The 17,408-nt window shown below is 46.9% G+C and overlaps 1 long non-coding RNA gene across 1 annotated transcript; it reads right to left on the bottom strand.

Annotated features, from left to right (window-relative positions):
* Positions 1-14,785: 14,785 nt before the first annotated feature.
* LOC120323465 lies at positions 14,786-16,283 on the bottom strand. The gene is made up of 2 exons (XR_005563934.1): positions 16,050-16,283; positions 14,786-15,050 (listed from the first exon to the last, which is right to left on the bottom strand). It is a non-coding gene; the product is annotated as an uncharacterized LOC120323465 (long non-coding RNA).
* Positions 16,284-17,408: the final 1,125 nt, after the last annotated feature.

Here is a 17,408-nt window from a genome sequence, read left to right as displayed (position 1 = left end):
CTGTTTGAAAGGGGGTTTTACCTTGATAGGTAGAAACCCAAAACATCATTGCTTAGCCTTGAATATTGAATGACACATCTATAATACACATCACACTGACCATTTTAAAAACTTCACCCTGAGGGCTGGATGCTGTGCTTTATCTTTTAAAAGCATGTAATATTTACCTGTGCTTGGAGGAGGACATAATCCTGCTCTGCTGAAAAGAAATGTTATGTCGTAGTCTGAAGAGACTGTTCATAGTAGGGTAACACTGGTGCCCTTGGCCACAGCTCAGAACATCTTTCCCAGGACTGGGACAGAGCTTGGGATTCCTAGAGGTGACAGCTTGGTGGTGTATTTTGCATGGGACTGCTGCAGTGGGACAGCCATGGCATCCAGAACCCAGCCCAGGCACAGCCATGGCATCCAGAACCCCACCTGGGCATGGACTTTGCTCTGTTTCTGAACATTCAGAGGTAGACAGGGATGGGAATTCTATCTGATAGGTGCTGCAGTCACTCCCAAGTGTGGAACAGCCCCAGTCTGAAGCACTTTGGAGTGGGAAGGGGCACCCCATGCTGCAGGTGCAATATAGAGGAGGCAGAGAGCAGCATCCTGAGCTGGTGGCCAGCTTAGACTGAATTCCACTTAGACTTTGTGCCAGGGAGGTTTCCTCTTTAGGACACATGTCTTTGCCTGATCTCCATGAAAAGCCAAAGCTGCCTGCTGGGGTAGTAAAGGACAGAGCTGGGGGCAAATCCAGTTTTGCAGTGATGTTTTCCTTTTGGCAGAGTGTGTATTTACTGAGAAATATTAGGCTTATGTGACTTACACTGAGCGCTGCAGTGTACTCAGCTAAATCCCCTGCAGTGTAAGTACTCCCCAAGCCACGATGCCATTACCTTCCTACCTTGGCTGATGAATCCTACCCTCTGCCATATCCTGTGCACTTTTCTACTTAGGAGGCTGGGCCATTTGGCTCCATTAATGGTGGGTTTAGATGCATTGCGAAGCAATTGCTGGTGCTTTGAGAGGTGAATTTATTTTTTCTCAAAAGGAGTTTGGCAGGGGGCAGAAGTGGTGTGTGCCCTCAGGGCTGGTCAAACGCAGTTTGCAAACCTCTCCAGGGTGGAGTGGATCCCCTGGCATTGCAAAGCAGTGACTGTTTCCCTGCGTGGTCTGTGCCCACGGGGAGAACTGAGAACGTTGTCTGTGGGGAGCTCGAGCTGCCCTGGGCACGTGGGGGTCACAAAGCCCTTTGCTTTGTGTTGGAGAGATGCTTGGCCGAGCTGTGCACAACCTTTGTCGGGGCAATGCCCATGTGGGTGTGGCATCACTTGGTGAACGCTTGCACAGCTCCCGGTGGAAGCAGGGCTGGGATCTGTGAGGCACCCTGTGTGGGCACGTGAAACAGTCCTGATGCTGTGGAACTTTCTCCCAGCTTGCTGTGGTGCCCTGGGCATGCTGCTGGCAAGCCCCTGACTGTGCCTCTGGTGCAGCATGTGAGCACAGGGCGGGCAGGGGCTGTGTGTGATGGGAACAGCACAGGGCTATATACGGGAATGTCTGTGCTGCTGTTCAAACCCACATCCTGGAGGAACAGGACATTCCCTGCCAAGTACCATTTTCTGGGGGAATGACACCCTGTCCTGAGGGCAGGAGCAGGCAGCTGCCTGGGCCAGAGACTCAGGATATGTGGGGCACCTATGCCTTTTCCTTTGGGTCCAGATTTGGTGTGAAAGTTCTTCTGGAAAAATACACCTGAACACTTGGGGTTTGGGCAGAGACCTGGGCAGGAGCAAGGAAGGGAGGAAAGGGGTCTGTGATAGATATTTGTTATCAGCTGGGGGTATTCTTGCTCCCTTCGAGCTCCTTCATCTGCCCCAACCCTGGGAGTGCCACAAAGCTGGCTTATGGATGCAACCATCACGGTGTCCATGTGTCACTGTTGTCTGTTGAGTGCTGCAGCTCTCCTGGGACCACATCAGACTATGTCAAACTTGCTCACAGCCCTCCTGCTGAGCCCCATGTTGCCCATTTGGCTTTGTGCCTGCTTGGCTTCTCAAGTACTTGCAATGCTGAGGGAGGACAAAATGTGCATGTGGCACTGGAGGAAGGAGATGAACGGAGATTTGGGCTCAGAGGGGAGTTTTGTCTGCTGTCTACACGCAAGGATGCGGTTAAGACCTTGTCTGAAATTCCCAAGGAATATAAAGTAGAAAATAGCATGGTTTTGTGGGAGTGGAGAAAGTAAAGCAAAACATCCTGAACAGGATCCATCAAGAATACAGTGCTGCTGCTTAGATGCTCAAAGGGCAGGGCCCAGAGGCTTTCCTTGGAGCAGTATTAGATATATTACCCAGTGCAGATACAGGGATGTATATGTTCCATTAGTGCAATCACACTCTGCCCATCCCTGAGAAGGGAGCTGGTACATCCCTGTCATTTGGAGCCATTTCTTGGAAACAGAAGATGAAATGTGGTGCAAACCTTTATGGCTGTTTTTAAGGATGAATCAAAGAGATAAAGGTAAACCGAGATGCTGAGAAGGTGCACATATGGAAGAAGCTCCTTTATTGAAATTACAGGCACACAAATCCAGAAAAGCCTTGTGGGTTAGGTCTAGGTGCTGATTTTGGTAAGCTTCTTAATTGGCATGATCCCTCCTTGCCCGGGTTGTGGGGAAACTGACCTTCAGAAACCCGGGTTGGGGATGAGCGTGGCAATCCCTAAGGCTGTGTGGTGGCATGCCAGGGGCCCTGCAGGAGAGCGAAGGAAATGGTCAAGGGCAGATAACAAACCCCAACTCCCCAGAGTCTCAATTTCCCAAGATAGTGCTGAGCTGTGATGCTTGGAGAGGGCCCTTTGAAAATGACTGGCAGTGAAACATTAGCTTTGGTTTCTGTACCCATCCACTGCATTTTTAGGAGGGTAGCTGTTTAACCTGGTCCAGCAGCTCAGTTTACTGCAGCCCTTGAGTAGAGGGGATCCTTGAGGGCTGCAAAAGCCATGGGCAGCTTGGAAACACCAGCCTGGCTTCAGGATGGCGTGTGGCTTTGCAGGGAGCCATCCTGCTGCGCGGGGCTGCGTCACGTCTTCGCACATCCAAGTCATTAACGTGCGAGGAAATCTGGGAGATCATCATTCACAACTCCGTGTCTCTCTCATAATGGCCTTGATTTCTCCAAGCTCATTTGGAACATGACTGGGGGGCGGATGAGAAATGAAGGGAGATCAGAGTCAGCCTGAGGGAAGCTCCCATTTACGTGCATTTCTCTCTTTTCAAGAAGAGTTCTCCAGCATGTGCAGCAGAAAGAGGTCTGGGCAAAGAACGCACCCTCAAAGCAATTCCAGTTCTTGGGGATGTGCCTTGCATTTCACACAAACTGAACTGGGTCCAATATGCTCTGCATGTTAGATCATGGCTCCGTGAGCACGTTCATATGCGAGACTAGCATTAGTAGGCACTCGTGCTTCAATTTATGCTAAAAGCCAACAGATGGAGAAAGTAAATGCCAGGAAACCAGGCCCCGATCAGGTGGCTTGAGCTGTGCTCATGCTGTATTTAGACAATAGGCTGTATTGCATACTTGGAGTCTGATCTTGTGAAAATGAAACCCTGCTGGTGCTAACCCACAGAGGCTTTGCACACTGGGAAAATGGCCAAATTCCTCTGGAAAATGGTGAACCTCCAGCTGGGGGAATTAATGAAAATTCACTTTTGCCAAAAAGCAGAATTTCATCTTTTTGCACGACAAAGATTGGCTCTTGCTGATGGAGATTCCCCCTCTCCTGCCACCCCATCTCACTCACATGCAGGAGGGAACATGTGGCAGTCAAATACCCAAAACTGCTGCAGGAAACACAAGTAATTAGTTCCCTATATCTGTAAGGGCTAAGGTGAGAAGTCAGGGCTTTAGGCTGCAGCAGCAATGGGTAGGCTTCATCCTCTGAAACCCTTCCCAGATACAAAGGGTCACCAGGGATGTGATTGCCCAGGGCATCTGGGGCTCTGTGGGATGTGAGAGCAGCATGGTATGTTTGCAGCCATGCAGGCTTATACAGTCTATCTTGAAGTGGGGGCATGGATGAGGGCATCTCTTCTAGCTCCATTTCCTATGATTTCTGGCACCTGCTCCTCAAGCTCAATATTGGGCTACTTGGTCTCAGCTGCTGGAGAAAGTTGCACAGCTCTGCTGCTTGCAGAACTGGCCTTGTCCTGGAGTTTCCTTGCTTTTCAGAAAGCTTCATAATGATTTGGCTGCTATCAGTCCAATCTGGCTTTGCTGGGATGCTTCCTTAAGTGAGACTAGGCTTTTCCTCTTTGTACCACGTGTGTAAGTGAGCTCCCAAAAATCCCCTGCTCTGTCCTATCCCATTGCCCAGGCTGGCTTCAAGGAGACCAAATTCAATGTGCATGAGGCAAGGTCTCTAGAGGCCAACAGCTCCTCAATCCTCCGTGGTTCAAGACTTGCAGAGAAATTTAACCTAATTAACTTTCCCAGGCCACTTTTCTCAAGTTTTCTTCTCTAACTTCCAACACCTGGTTTCTGAGGTGGGTGTGCAGTTCCCCTCCACTACTCAGCTCCTCTCCACCCCGGGGGATCTCTGCTGGTAGTGCAGGCAGAGGTAACCAAGAACCTCAGATGGGCACCAATCCAGGCACTGTTTTAGTTTTTAAAGTGTGGTAAAGAGCATTTCAAGAATTTTGCTCTTCTAGCAGAGCTGTCTGCCTGTTTCTGAGCAGTGCTTTTTTAAAGCTCTGATTTTCTTCAGTAGCTCAGTGGTTAAGTTCCTTCACAGTATCTCTTAGTCAAACTGCCTGACAATCACAACTGGACAAAGTGAGGACAGTTTATCTTCAAATAAAATAATTATATGCGGAAGAAAAATAACTGAGCATGTTGCTGTGCTGTATCTTGCTGCCCTGATTAAGGAGGGCAGGCAGCAGAATGACCTGGAGGATGGGGTGCTGCTGTACTGGGGAGGAGGGCTCCTTTGAAATCCAGCCTTTGACCTTGACCCACTGGATTTTATCTTATCCTGGGGAAAAGAGGGAAGTTCAGGATCTTTACTTATTTCTAATGTGAAAGGGAACACAATGATCTGGGATCACTGACCACATATCATTTGAACGACCTTCAAGAGGTTGCATTTAGGGAAATCTGCCTAACTTTGAAAAAAACCTCCAGTATCTGGCCCTAAACTTACAGCCTCCTTGAACAACGTTGCTGAGCTCCCTGAAAAATAACCTGCACACAGATTTCTTTGCTTTAGGGAAAGGCACGCTGCAGTGCTGTTGTAGCTGGGGGTACCTGGATTTGTTGCCCTAGTGCAGGTGTGTAGCCATCAGCCTTTCCTTGCATGGCTCCAGCAGGTTGAGTTTGCCCAGCTACACGTTTTTTGCTCACTGTAGTGTAAGTTTGTCAGCTCGTCTTTAAAGCTTAAGGATGGGGACTTCTGGCAAGGGATGGAAATGAGTTTTTGGAGCCTGGTGCTGCTGGCATGCAGAGAAATTGAGTGTGGGTGCAACACTTTTGGAGGGTCAGGGTGACCAGGTGGGAACTCCCTGCATTGTCCCTCTCTGTATGGAAAAGCTTCCCTGCTGCTGCCCGGGTGGCCCGAGTGGAGGTGTAGCACCTTGCCCCGGGGCTCCCTTGCAGATCCCTGGGCACTGAGAGCTTTGCTGGGGTCACAGCCGACCCTGGCTCCAGCTGCCCACTCCCCAGGGCCGGGCACCCCACTTCCAGCTGAAACACTGGCCTTGGGAACTGCCTTGCTGGATTTAACAAATATGGGCTGTAGGGAGAAATGAGAACTTCTTTAACCACCTGGGAGAGATTTGGGTCGTGCTTATGACTTGAATGTTTACTTGATGAGGAGTGAATTGCTGCAGTCCCCTCGCAGCCCTTGGGAACCACTTGTGAAATGAATAGCAATTGTTCTCTGCTCAATTAGTCATATATAAGCAAATGCCTCGTGGTGGCCGTCCCCAGAATGGTGCATAATTGATGCATTTCACTGATGGTTACATCAGAAGGATCTCACTTTCTTTGCATGGCAAAGGAGGGGAAAAGATACAATACTGGTGGAGTTGTCCTCGGCCTCTCGAGAGGGAGTGTGCAGTGGCTGTATGGGATGCTATTGAGCCCAGCCCGGTGCTCTTGAAACATATTGAGCTTATTAGAAGTGCATGTTGACTCTGGGACTTCAGTATGACTGCGTGGCAAAACAGTTAGGCCAAGGAATATGTGATAATGTTTTTTATAAATGTGATAATTAGATAAAAGAAGGGGGAGTTGGAGTTTAGACTCGAAGACACTAATTAAATTCACATTGACAAATCAACATATTGGTCTCATATGGATTAAAGCAACTTCTTTTGTTTAGATTACACTAATTAAATTCACACATTTTGCCAATTCATAACAGTTACCTTGAAACGCAGAAGACTAAAGCAAAGCTTCAACATGCATGTCAGTGAACGTGCTGAAGTCAGAACATTTTTGTAGAGCAAATTGCTGAGGATTTTAAGAAATTTTGGGGCTAGCATTTGTGAGATTTTTATACCCTCACAGCCGAACGCTGTCAGAATGATGCATGCTCTTACTTAAATGCTGAGTGCTTAACTGCAGTTTTAAATTATGCTCAGTGATGAGGTAATAAAGTATTTCAGTAAATATGTCTCAGAGGAGAACTTGGGAAGGAAAGAAACACATCTATTCCCAGTAGCCAGTCTGTTCAGGTCAGTATTTAAAAACCATAGGTCACACGCCAGAGAATTATGAGCTGCTGCTGGCAATATTTTTGGAAGTTAGGACTTCATAAATACATCAAGTACTTGACTCGGGGCTGCCCCACAGCAGCCACCACCAAGCCAAAGCCAGGGGATGGGAGTTTTGAAAATTAAACTAATATTTGCGTTCAGCAGTGAGTTTCTATTGGGTTAAATCTTAAAAAACTGAGCTCACTGATGTGCAGGTCACCCAGAAATGGGAGGGGTGGTGTCAAACTGGGCACACCCTGTGCTGGGCTGCTGGGGGTCCTGCTCCTGCAGGGCAGGTAGGTGCCTTGGGAAGATGGCTTTTAGGGTTGCAGGCTGCAGCTCCAGCTTCCCCTGGCTGGAGGGGACGCCAGCAGCATTGCAGGGTTGTGTTTTGCACTGTACAGTCCGGACAAAGCCTGTCTTTCATCTTTAAAGGACCAAAAATCCCAGCATAAGCGTTACTGCCTCATCTCCAAAGCCTTAGGTGTGAGGCCCCCGCAATAATCCCGAGTCATCACCATCTCGCCATTAGTGAATATTCTATTTTCTGTCAGTAAACACAATTTAACCACTTAACAGTTAAGCTTCTTAAGATTCATAGCTGATGAGGGAGCAATTAGGACAGGATTTTAATGAATACACACAAACTGGGGGGTTCCCGCTGGGGGAAAGGAGAGTTTCGAGCTCATCTAGAAAAGCGTTCAGGCACATGGCAGTAAAATGCACTTAAACAGAGACTCTTTACTTTAGGGCTAATTATACTAATTTTTGCCACGTTATCTGTTTAAAATCTGCCTGTCAAATGGACAGCTGGACCCGAAACCCTCTGAACTGGGGAGGTTTCTACTGCAATTTGTGGCGTGCTATTGCAATAATTTACTTTACTTCCCTGATTAGAGGAAACTTGCTATCCGTGTTCCTCCCGGAAGGCTTGATAGTTACAGAGTTTGATCACAAGTGCAAGGAAAGTTTTGGGGCTTTATTTTTAAGGTTGCACTTTAAATGTAAGTGTTTCCAGCTGCAGGTGGAAGGTGAGCCTGTGTGGGACAGTGGGAAAGCCAAAGGAAAGGGCTGTGTGAGGAGTGGGAGGCTGTGAGCGGCGACCGCACTTTTCACCAGTGGTTTTTAATCTCTGCTGTGGTGATTTTTTAATATTTTTTTTTTAAATCAAAGCACTGAGATACTGATGGATGGAGAGTGCTATATAAATGCAAATTTCATTCACTGTCTGCTGTCAGCTGCGGCGCAGGTGAATCGCAGTTCCCAGGCGCGGGAGCAGTGCGGGAGTGTTGGAATGAATGAGCATCGTGGGGGATAAAATCAGCACCTTTGGGGCTCTGCTCTCCCTGTTCTTGTTTAAATAGCCTTGGGGACAACTGGGCAAAGGCACGTGCCCAGGTGTGGCACTGCGCCCCTGGAGCCCTCCCAGCCCTGGTGTGGGTCATATCCGCAGGAACGCCTGCAGAAGGGAAAGGGGATGGCACAGTGGCTTTGACCTTGAGGGCCCACTGGAGTCCAACACATAACAGCTACAAGTCCTTGTCACCTTCAGACTTCTTTACAGATGTTAATTAATCCCACCTAATTTGACCTGTTTGTCAGTGACTTGCCCTTGATCATCACTAGCCACATTTAAGAGTGCTTGGCTGCTTCCACCTATGTAAAGTGAGGGCCAGCAGCAGTCAGGGCTGGTTGCTGGGAATTGTCTGATAGCAGTCTTTATTTTGGGAAAAAACATTAGTTTACTGCAATGTAGGGTTTCTGTCACTGGTATTTGCCCAAGGTGGGATTTCTGGGTTGCTCCTGCCCTGCAGCTGGGATGATTGTGCTGGCACGGGGGCAGAGGCATGGAGGTGGCACTGGGTTCCTGATTTGGACCAAGGAAGGGGCAGTGCCTGCACACAGCTCTCGGTTTTCTGGGGCCGGCGAAAGTTTCTGTTTGAGCACTGAAAGCTCCTTAAAGCCTCCAGCTTTGTCTCTGTGCACCGCGGGGGCTGCCGCCGGAGCTGCAGTTCTTGCGTAGCTCTGCTGGTGACAGTGTCGACTGAGTAAAAACCCACCGCGGCTCTCGAGGGTGGCGAAACGCTGAGTGCCTCTGTCCCAGCCCTGCTGGGATGTCGGGATACAGCTGTATCCCTGGGGCGTGCGTGGCTGTGGACAGAGGAATGGCAAGGGGAGCGCCTGGGCTGTGGGGTTAGGAGAGCAGGTTGAATTCGGGATGGGAGGAAGCAGGTGAGGAGGAAGGGTGAAGTGTAGGAGATTCAGCTAAGTTTTAGCTAACTAGCCAGATGCTAGATTTGCTCCAGCTAGGTGAAACTCAGCCTGATACCACTGTGGCTAGTTTAAAAATGCCCACTGTCCTGGAGGAAGGGACCTCAGGTCCTTAGCCTGTATCCGGTGAGGTCCCTTGGGAGCTGGGCTGGTTCAGACCTCTGAGTGCAGGGATTTTTGTGAGGCTGCACTGACCAACCACCCTGAGATGGTCATGTGAAATTGGAGGTGGCAACTGGCCAAGGCAGCTGCAGATCTGGAACCTTCCAAACTCTGGACAATAGGAATGCATTTTTGTTTTTTCTTTTGGATCACAGTGGATACAGAGCCCTGTACAGAACAAGGTACTCGGGTGGGTCTGCACCTTTCCCAGGGCTTGCTGTGCCTGTGTACCTTGGCAGTGTAATTACATCTTGCAGAGGATCTGTCAGCTGCCATGTCCCCAGTCTGCAGACACTCTGTAGGAGACAGCCCACCACTGGAGAAACATGCTGGGCTTTTACTCCTTCCAGTGTCCCTGGAAGGAGAAATACTCAGCTCTGTGTAAGGTGCATCAGAAAATTGCATAATAAGTGAAGTCAAGTGGAAACTTGGATTGGAAGGGATTAGTTGATGAAATAAATAATTGCATACTGCCAGTCTTCCTTCATGTGAGGGTAATGAGTGTGTAATTCAGGTAATGAGCAGAAGCCAAGGGCCCACCCTGCCCACGGGTGGGCTGCAAGAGCAGAGGCCTCCTTAGGATACAGTCTGACCCTGGTGCAATCACTGATGTCACACGGTGCTTCCAGTCCTCTGGAAAATCAGCTACTCTTAATTGTAGCCTGTCCCATCCTATGGCAAGTGCCCCATCCTGCTGGTCACTCCTTCACTTTAAAAATCAAGAGCACCCACTGTCAGACATGAGGATGATGGGCCTCATTGCACCTCCAACCTCTGCTGCCCTTGGTGAACAACTCGTACATTGCAGGCACCCTCAACTGGCACCTGTGGTGTCCCCAGACTGTGTGGGTGCCAGGGATGCCACACAAGTCCCTGCTGATGAAGAGGGGCTGGGTGTGCTTACATGCACAACTCATTTTTCCCCAGGCTTTTTAGCTGCAATATGGCTCTAGAGATAAGTTTTCCTACTGTAGAGGAGCTTGGCAGGTATCTCAGATGTCTTTTGGGCAACATAGCGATTCTCTTTTTTCGATATTTGCAAGCTTCCAACCCCAAAGCTGTCCTTTCTATTTCAGAACAAGCTATGCTCTGGGGAAAAAAAAAAAAAGAGACCAACAGAATAATTTGTTTAAGACTCAGATTCACAGCAGCAAGTAAGATATAATTGTACCCTTTGATCTTCAAAGATATCATCCAGTGTCTGCTGAAGTCAGTGAAAGCCACTCTGTTTGACTTCAATGAACATTTATAATATACAACTCAGAAATATCCTTCCATTTTATCTATACATGTCTGATGCCTCTCTGGTGAAAATAAACTTCAGTGTGTAAGTTTGGGTGTTTTAACATAATTTTATGTGGCATGAAAGTGTTTCGTATTTGAACATGAAAGGGATAAAATTTGTTTGCCCTGAAAAACACAACTGCTATTAAAGAAACGTGTGGCATCAAGCCCACATCACCTAATAGTTTATACAACACTTGTAGCTGCATCAGCATTGCTGAAACAAGTGCTCAGTTGCTAATGAGCTGCCAGCCAAGCAGCAGTGCTGCCATTTGAAAACCTTTCTGGTCCTTGGCATCTGCCTGTATGAAAGATCTATGATATATAAGCCCAGAAAAATATCTTCATTATGTCAGATTAATTCTGCACATGGTCCAGTGTTTTAGCCTACTGTAAAACTGGAACTATCTCTATGTAAATGCACTAAATAATTATCTGAGATTTGCCTCGATGTGGGGGTTTGGCATTTTCCATTGTCTTCTTCATCCCTACATCCATCCTCAGCAGCAAGTGTTACAGACTAGTCCGGAGGGGAAGGTTTAGTACCATGAGGAATTTGTAATAGAAATCAAATATTAGTACAAGCAAGATGATATCTTGCCCAAATGAGACTTGATTACATTATTAATCTTGATAGTTATACAGGATTTTGCGTGCATGTGATTTGAATACTGGATTAAAAAGCCAGGAGATGAGCCACTGAGACGATTTGCTTCCTTGGGAGATCCAGGCAGAAAGGTGCATTTACCACTGAGTAAAATTTTCATGGGCTCTGGTGTAAATTTGGAGGATTTCATCCTGCTTGGATGCTGATGGAGGCCTTTCCCTGTAGGAATCCTGGACCAGAGCTACCCATCATTGAGGCCACACGCAGCAAAGCAATTCAGCACGTGCTTGAGCAGCCCAGTCACTGAGGGGAACTCTCTGGTGCAGTTCAGCACATGCTTGTGCTTTTGATAAACAGGAATGGTTTCAATGACACATTAATGATTACCAGCATTGTGGTCTCAGTACATGTTCTTCAAACATGTCATCACCTAATGGGATATTCCCTTTTGTGCACGACCATCCCTGTGGTGTCTCATCTCTTGCTTCCAGCCCAGCTTCTGCTTCATCCTCTTTACCATTATTGTTTGTACATCTTTGTACACCCCTTTCCATCTCATGGTGTTTTCAGTCAGGGGAGCACCAGGCTGTGGTCTCACTCCTGGGGTGATGCATCCCATGGGGTTGGTGCTGTGGGAAGGTGCCCTCACCAGAGTCAGGCTCTGCAAGCTCAGCCAGGGCTCCCCTGGCACTGGAACCTGGAGCATCTCTGACCACGGAATGGTCTGTAAATATATATTAAGGTTCTTGTAGACTAGATCTCAAACACTTCAAAGACCAAATATTTCACATTTGGAGTGTTTGACATCTGATTTATTTTTTTGTAACAGACTTTTTATTCCCTAATTTTTGTATGAACTACTTGTAATGGGAGGGGTGGGGTGTGATAACTCAGTGCTTGATCCTTATATTTACTTTTCAGTAGGATTGCTCTAGTTCTCCCACCTGCTTTTTGAAGGCTACTCATAGGGCGTGCAGTTCAGCAAAGCAGAATGTTACAAGAAATGATAATTTTTTTCTGTAAAAATCACTGAAACCGCATTTTGAGTGCTGATTTATTTGTTTATTTTAATTACACCAGGATAGTTGCCATTCCTCCTTGTGCCCTAGAGACTGTTAGGAATCTGGTGTGATAGAGAAACAGCCGCTAGAGAATCTTTGGAAGAGTAAAGACATGCCTGTGTTCGGTGTGTAGGAGTCATGTGTAATAGAGAATAATCTGCTGTTGGAATGGGAATTACTGGCATTTCTAAAGAGATTGAAGTTTTGGACCATGTAGAGGGAAGAGCAAGTTGTGATCATAATCACTAGCTTTGAATTTTACTTTTCAGGCACTTTCTAACTGTTAGGTTTGGGGTGGAATGGTATTAACACAACCATGTCCCTGTATGGGATGTAATGCAGCAACGCTTCCAAGAGCTGAGCCTGAGGCTTTCCATGGGATCATACTTAATAAGGCAAGGGCAAGCAATTATTTTAATTTTGATTTAAATCCCTGAGAGTTATTCCACTGTTTCCCTACTCCTTAAGACCGAAGCCCACCTCAGTGCAGCCCACAGTGATGCTGGCCCTCTGACAGCTCTTTCTTTGGTGACAGGCACTTCACGTGTGTTTTCCCCAGCAGAAAGATGCAGGCAGGAGAGGGGATGTAAAAAGATCAGGACATAAAGCTAGTGAGAAACCACAAGCACAGGTGATACTGCAGGTAGCAATGGAGTATGCACAACTGAGTGGGTTGGATTTGGTGCTTATGGATAGTTTTGTGATTGGTGTTTCATTCTTGCTGGTTTCAGAGGAATTATTCTGGGTGAGGGATTGTTATCATTTAAAATATAAACTGAGGTGAGGGCAAGGTGACAGGAGAGAAGAGGATGGAGTAGCAGGCACTGAGGGGAAAGTGTTCTCCATGGTGTGGGAGATTAAGGGGGCAAGGAGAGGAGCCTGTGTGGATGGAGTGCCTTGCAAAGTTTAGGTGCCAGCATGGACATGAGATGTTCTTATGTTAGGAGAAACCTTGGGAACCAGGTACAGCCGTGGTGAGAGATGGGCACTGTGATGGAGGCCGGGCCTGTTGGTGTCTCTGGTGCTGTGTGTCAGTATCAGTTCATGCCACAGAAACCTAACCCAGCATCGCAACCGGAGAGTGTAAATGCCACTGTGTTCCCAGGAATGTTTTGGAGCTCCTGCCGTTAAAGATTACCAGATACAGCTGGGATCAACTGACCATAGCTCAATTTTAATGGTGCAACAGTGACAACCAGTGGCCAGCTGGGCTAATCCGGGACAAGTGCCATCCCTCCAAACCAGAGCTGGGTGCTCTGGGGCTCTTGGCTCCCAGAAGGGACTGTACTCACACTGTAGCTCTGCTCAAGTGGTGGGAGATACCCCACCAGAGAGGCTTCTGAGAGTGGCAGTCTTTGATATTTCCATCTTCAGGGTCACGATTCCAAATTGCTAATGGGTGAAATGTTAGCATAGCAGTTTGGGGCTGAATTTCTGGTACTGGCTACTCAGCTGCTGGAACAAATTTTAGGACAATGTTTGATGTAAATGATTGGATAAGGCAGAGCACGGGTGGGAGAAGGGCTTGGGCTAAGCCTCTACATTTGGAGTTGTGCTTTCCCTTCAAAACCTTTATTTCCGTATTGCATCCTTGTGTGTTGCAAATGGACGTGACCTCAGATGCAGCACAAAGAGTACATGGTTGAGCATCTGATGTATGACTTTGTTTTTCCCTCCTCTTAGCCTCAAAAAAATCACTTAGACCCCAAAGTGCTTGTGTTGCTCTTTGTGTGCAGAAGACCCCATTGTTGGCCAAACACTTTTATCGCGGGGAAAAGCAGAAATCCCACAACGTGCCTCCACCTGGACACTGTTGTATCCCACTCACAGCATCCCAAGGACTCAGTGCTGTGATTATCACGCCATCTTACTGCAGTCCTTCCCCTCCCAAGAGAAGTTTGGGGCTGTGAGGGAGCTGGCAGGGCTTAAGGTCCTCCTGCTCTACATCTGCCATCTGTTTTGGGCAGGCCTTGGTCCCTTTCCCAGGGAGGTGGCAGCATCCCTTCCCGGGGCCACCACAGGGCAGGCACATGGGGGAGGGCAGCCTTTGCTTCTCCCCTGCACGTTTGGCAGTTCAAAGGCTGCTGCTCCTCATCGCTGCTCTCAAATCAGTGGATGACACCGATGTGAATATCTGGTTATAGCACAGAGGGAACTGCGGCTTCGTAACGTGGGTTTGAACAGCTCAAGGATTGCCAGTAAGGTGCCATTTGCAAGACCTGGATTGATTTTTGAGAATTTAGGATGAAGGTAAGCCCCTTGTGAGCTGGCACATGCGGCCCAAGGGTATTAGCCCCTCTTGTGTGGTGGCCGGTGCTGGACCAAGCTGCCCCATGGGCATCTGTGATGCCCCTGAGACACCAGGAACCACCTTGGGCCTTGGTGGGAAAATTTTGCTGAAAACCAAAAAACTCTAGGGAAAATTATTTGATCTTTCTTGTTTCAATGCAAATATGCTGTGTGTCTCAGTTTGGGGCTTCTTGGGTGAGTTGCAGCTACCAGTGATGTGGTGCTGCTGTCAAACTGCAGCGTGGGCCAGCCTGACCAAGAATAACTCATTTGATTGAAGTTTGCAGTTTGTAAGATCCTAAATTCTTTCCTCGTTAGCTGCTTTGACCTCTGGGGCCATTTGAAACAATTCTGTTGCGTGCATTTTGGATTTTTAAAATTTAATAATTGATTTAAAAGTCCAAGAGTTTGGGGAATAAGAGCACCCGTGCACGACGCTGGGCTGTTGCCTGGCGGGAAGAGTCCAGGCAGAGCCCGGCCGACAGCGCGATGGGGACGCAGAGCCGGGATGGGGCCGGAGAGCCGGGATGGAGCCAATGACCCGGCAGCGATCGCGGTCCTCTGCTCCGGGGTGCCCTGGGTAGGACGCGGCTCTCCTCCTGCGCCTTGTTTCTCTGACCAGATTGGGCTAAAAGTAAAAAGTAAAACAGGAGGTGAAACCCCTTACTTCTGTTTGTTAATCTTTCTTCTTCTATCTTTCTTTCTCTTTTCTTTTTTCCCCCCCTTTTCTTTCTTTCTTTTTTTTTTTTTTTTTTTTTTTTTTATTAGCAGGGCTCCTTTTTTCTCTCTCTTTTGCCTCAATAGAAAGAAAAAAAGTTTTGTCAGCACTCCTGTTTCTTTTGTTGTTTTCTTTTTCTCAGAAGTCTTTTCTGCTTTTATCCTAATCCCAGGCATGCATGAGGGAACAGTTGTGCTCTGTTGTTTGTCTGTTCTGGTAGTTTTGAACCAGTAGGGCTCCCGCTTTGTTCTCTTTATTTTCTGAACACAGAAAGGTAAAAGAGTAGGAATAGCGATTGAAACTCTTAAGAGAAACCTTCGATATTTATTTAGATTTAATTCATTTTTTTGCCATGTTGGTAATAATTAAGGGATGATGACAAATAAAAAAAAAAAAGGGAAAAAAAAAGAACGGAAAGGAAAGAAACCTCTTTTCCCTCCTCTGAGATCAGCATTTTGCTACCCCCAGAGCATTTTTAACTTGTACCCCTCCAGACGCTGTGTTTTTAACTGTGTTGTCCAATTTATTCACTCTCTGGAACAAGACAACAATTTAACATATGCCAGGGTTGTGGTTTTTTTCCCTGCACACAGAATTTCTCCTTTGTAGAGCTGGCTTTATGATTTGAAAAGCAGTGTTAGGCTGGTTTACCTGATGCGATGTCAGCCTGATTTTTCAAGTCAGGTCTGGGTTATAAGCCTTATATTTATGGCTTTACATACGCTCTGGTGCTTCTCATTTTTTTGGGGAGCATGTTGTAGAACTGTCACTAAAGCTTTTTTGTGATTTTGTAGGTATTTCTTTACTAGTTAGGCATACTGGCTGATAAATTGCCTGAAATGTTTTAACAAATTAAACTAAAACTAAGCACAGATCCATCTGTTTCTGTTTCATCCCTGCAAAACAAACCTTTTATGATTTTGGTATCCAACATGTGCTTGTTCTCTGTTGCCATGGAGATGCTGTAGGCCCGAAATTTTTTTTTTCACAGGCTCTTACGATGAAGTTTTTTTTGAGAACTGTTTTGATTAATTTTTCCTCCACTTCAACTTCTCTCTCACTTAAACTGTTTTCCCCTTTTGTTTCCCACTTGATTTATGGCAGGTCACTGTCATTTAAATAGATGCGCGTTTTGAAATTCCTTCTTTCTGTTCGAATGCAAAGAAAAAAAAAAAGATAAAAAAAAAATAACCCATGCAAGTCATGCTCAAAGACTTGGTTATTGTTGCTTGTTGGATTTCTGCTCTCTGTGGTTGTCGGGCCTAATTCAAAGTAATTCAGGCTACTCAGTGGGGGCAGTGCATAGCTCCACAGGAAATTATGATAGCAAAAGTCTTCCTGTAGAGCTCTACACTTGGCACTACAAAGTGCCTTGGGCTGCAGTTACCTGAATAGGGTTGAATTAGACCAGACAACCGCATCATCCCACTTCTTAATCTATTAGAGCGATATACAAGTGGCAATTGTTGATTGCAAAAATGGGATTAAGAGGCTCTTCAAGTGAATTGATTTTCTTGTGAGAACAAAAAGAGGAAAGAGAAGGCTCGTTTGAATCACACAGCCAGAAAGTTCGTGAATGGGTTCCACTCCAAATGTTAGAATTAAAGCGACCAGTATTTCCCCATGGAGCACGCAGGTGAGAGGAATAAAGTGCTGAAAAATAGAAAATTATGTCTAAAACTTAAAGTTTGCGGTGCTGTCACCAAATCTCAGCTCTCCCCCTGCCACCCCTCCCTCTCTGCTCCTGGCAACAACAACAAATCCTTGTTTCAGCCAAAGACTTTGTTGCTCTTCATCAGCCTCTGCTTATTATTCTTTAATCTTTATTTTTACCGATGTGTTTCACTTATTTATTTTGCTTTAAGTCGGGGAAGAAAAGGGGAGAACAGCTGCTATGACTCTTCCTGGTTTTCCCTGAAACTTTCTGCTTATTCCTTCCCCCTACCAAGATCAAAGCAGTGCTGTGTCTCTCCCAAGGGACCTCCAAAATGTGGTGCCTGCACTGTTCCAGAGTGACTCCTCAGGAGTTTCACCCTGCCCTGCCAGTGCTTGCTTTTCCCCTCAGGGCTACTGTTTTCCCTGCAACCACAAGTTTTTTGTGGACAAGTGTCATAAATCTCCCATTAACCTCCATGTATTATCCACTGGGAAGAGCAGAGCCTGGTGTCTGGTCTCACTGGGATGTCTCCTGCTATTTATTTTTGGATGGCTCTCAGTGATGCTGGAAATCCTTTTACCTGAGCTGAAAGGCAAGTTGATGAGTGTGCA

This window comes from Pipra filicauda, unplaced genomic scaffold, assembly GCF_003945595.2.
Source record: "Pipra filicauda isolate LSUMZ 115617 unplaced genomic scaffold, ASM394559v2 scaffold268_size1050017_pilon, whole genome shotgun sequence".
Taxonomy (NCBI): Eukaryota; Metazoa; Chordata; class Aves; order Passeriformes; family Pipridae; genus Pipra; species Pipra filicauda.
The sequence above is the reverse complement of the archived record's forward strand: the minus strand, read 5'-3'. Positions and strand labels throughout refer to the sequence as shown.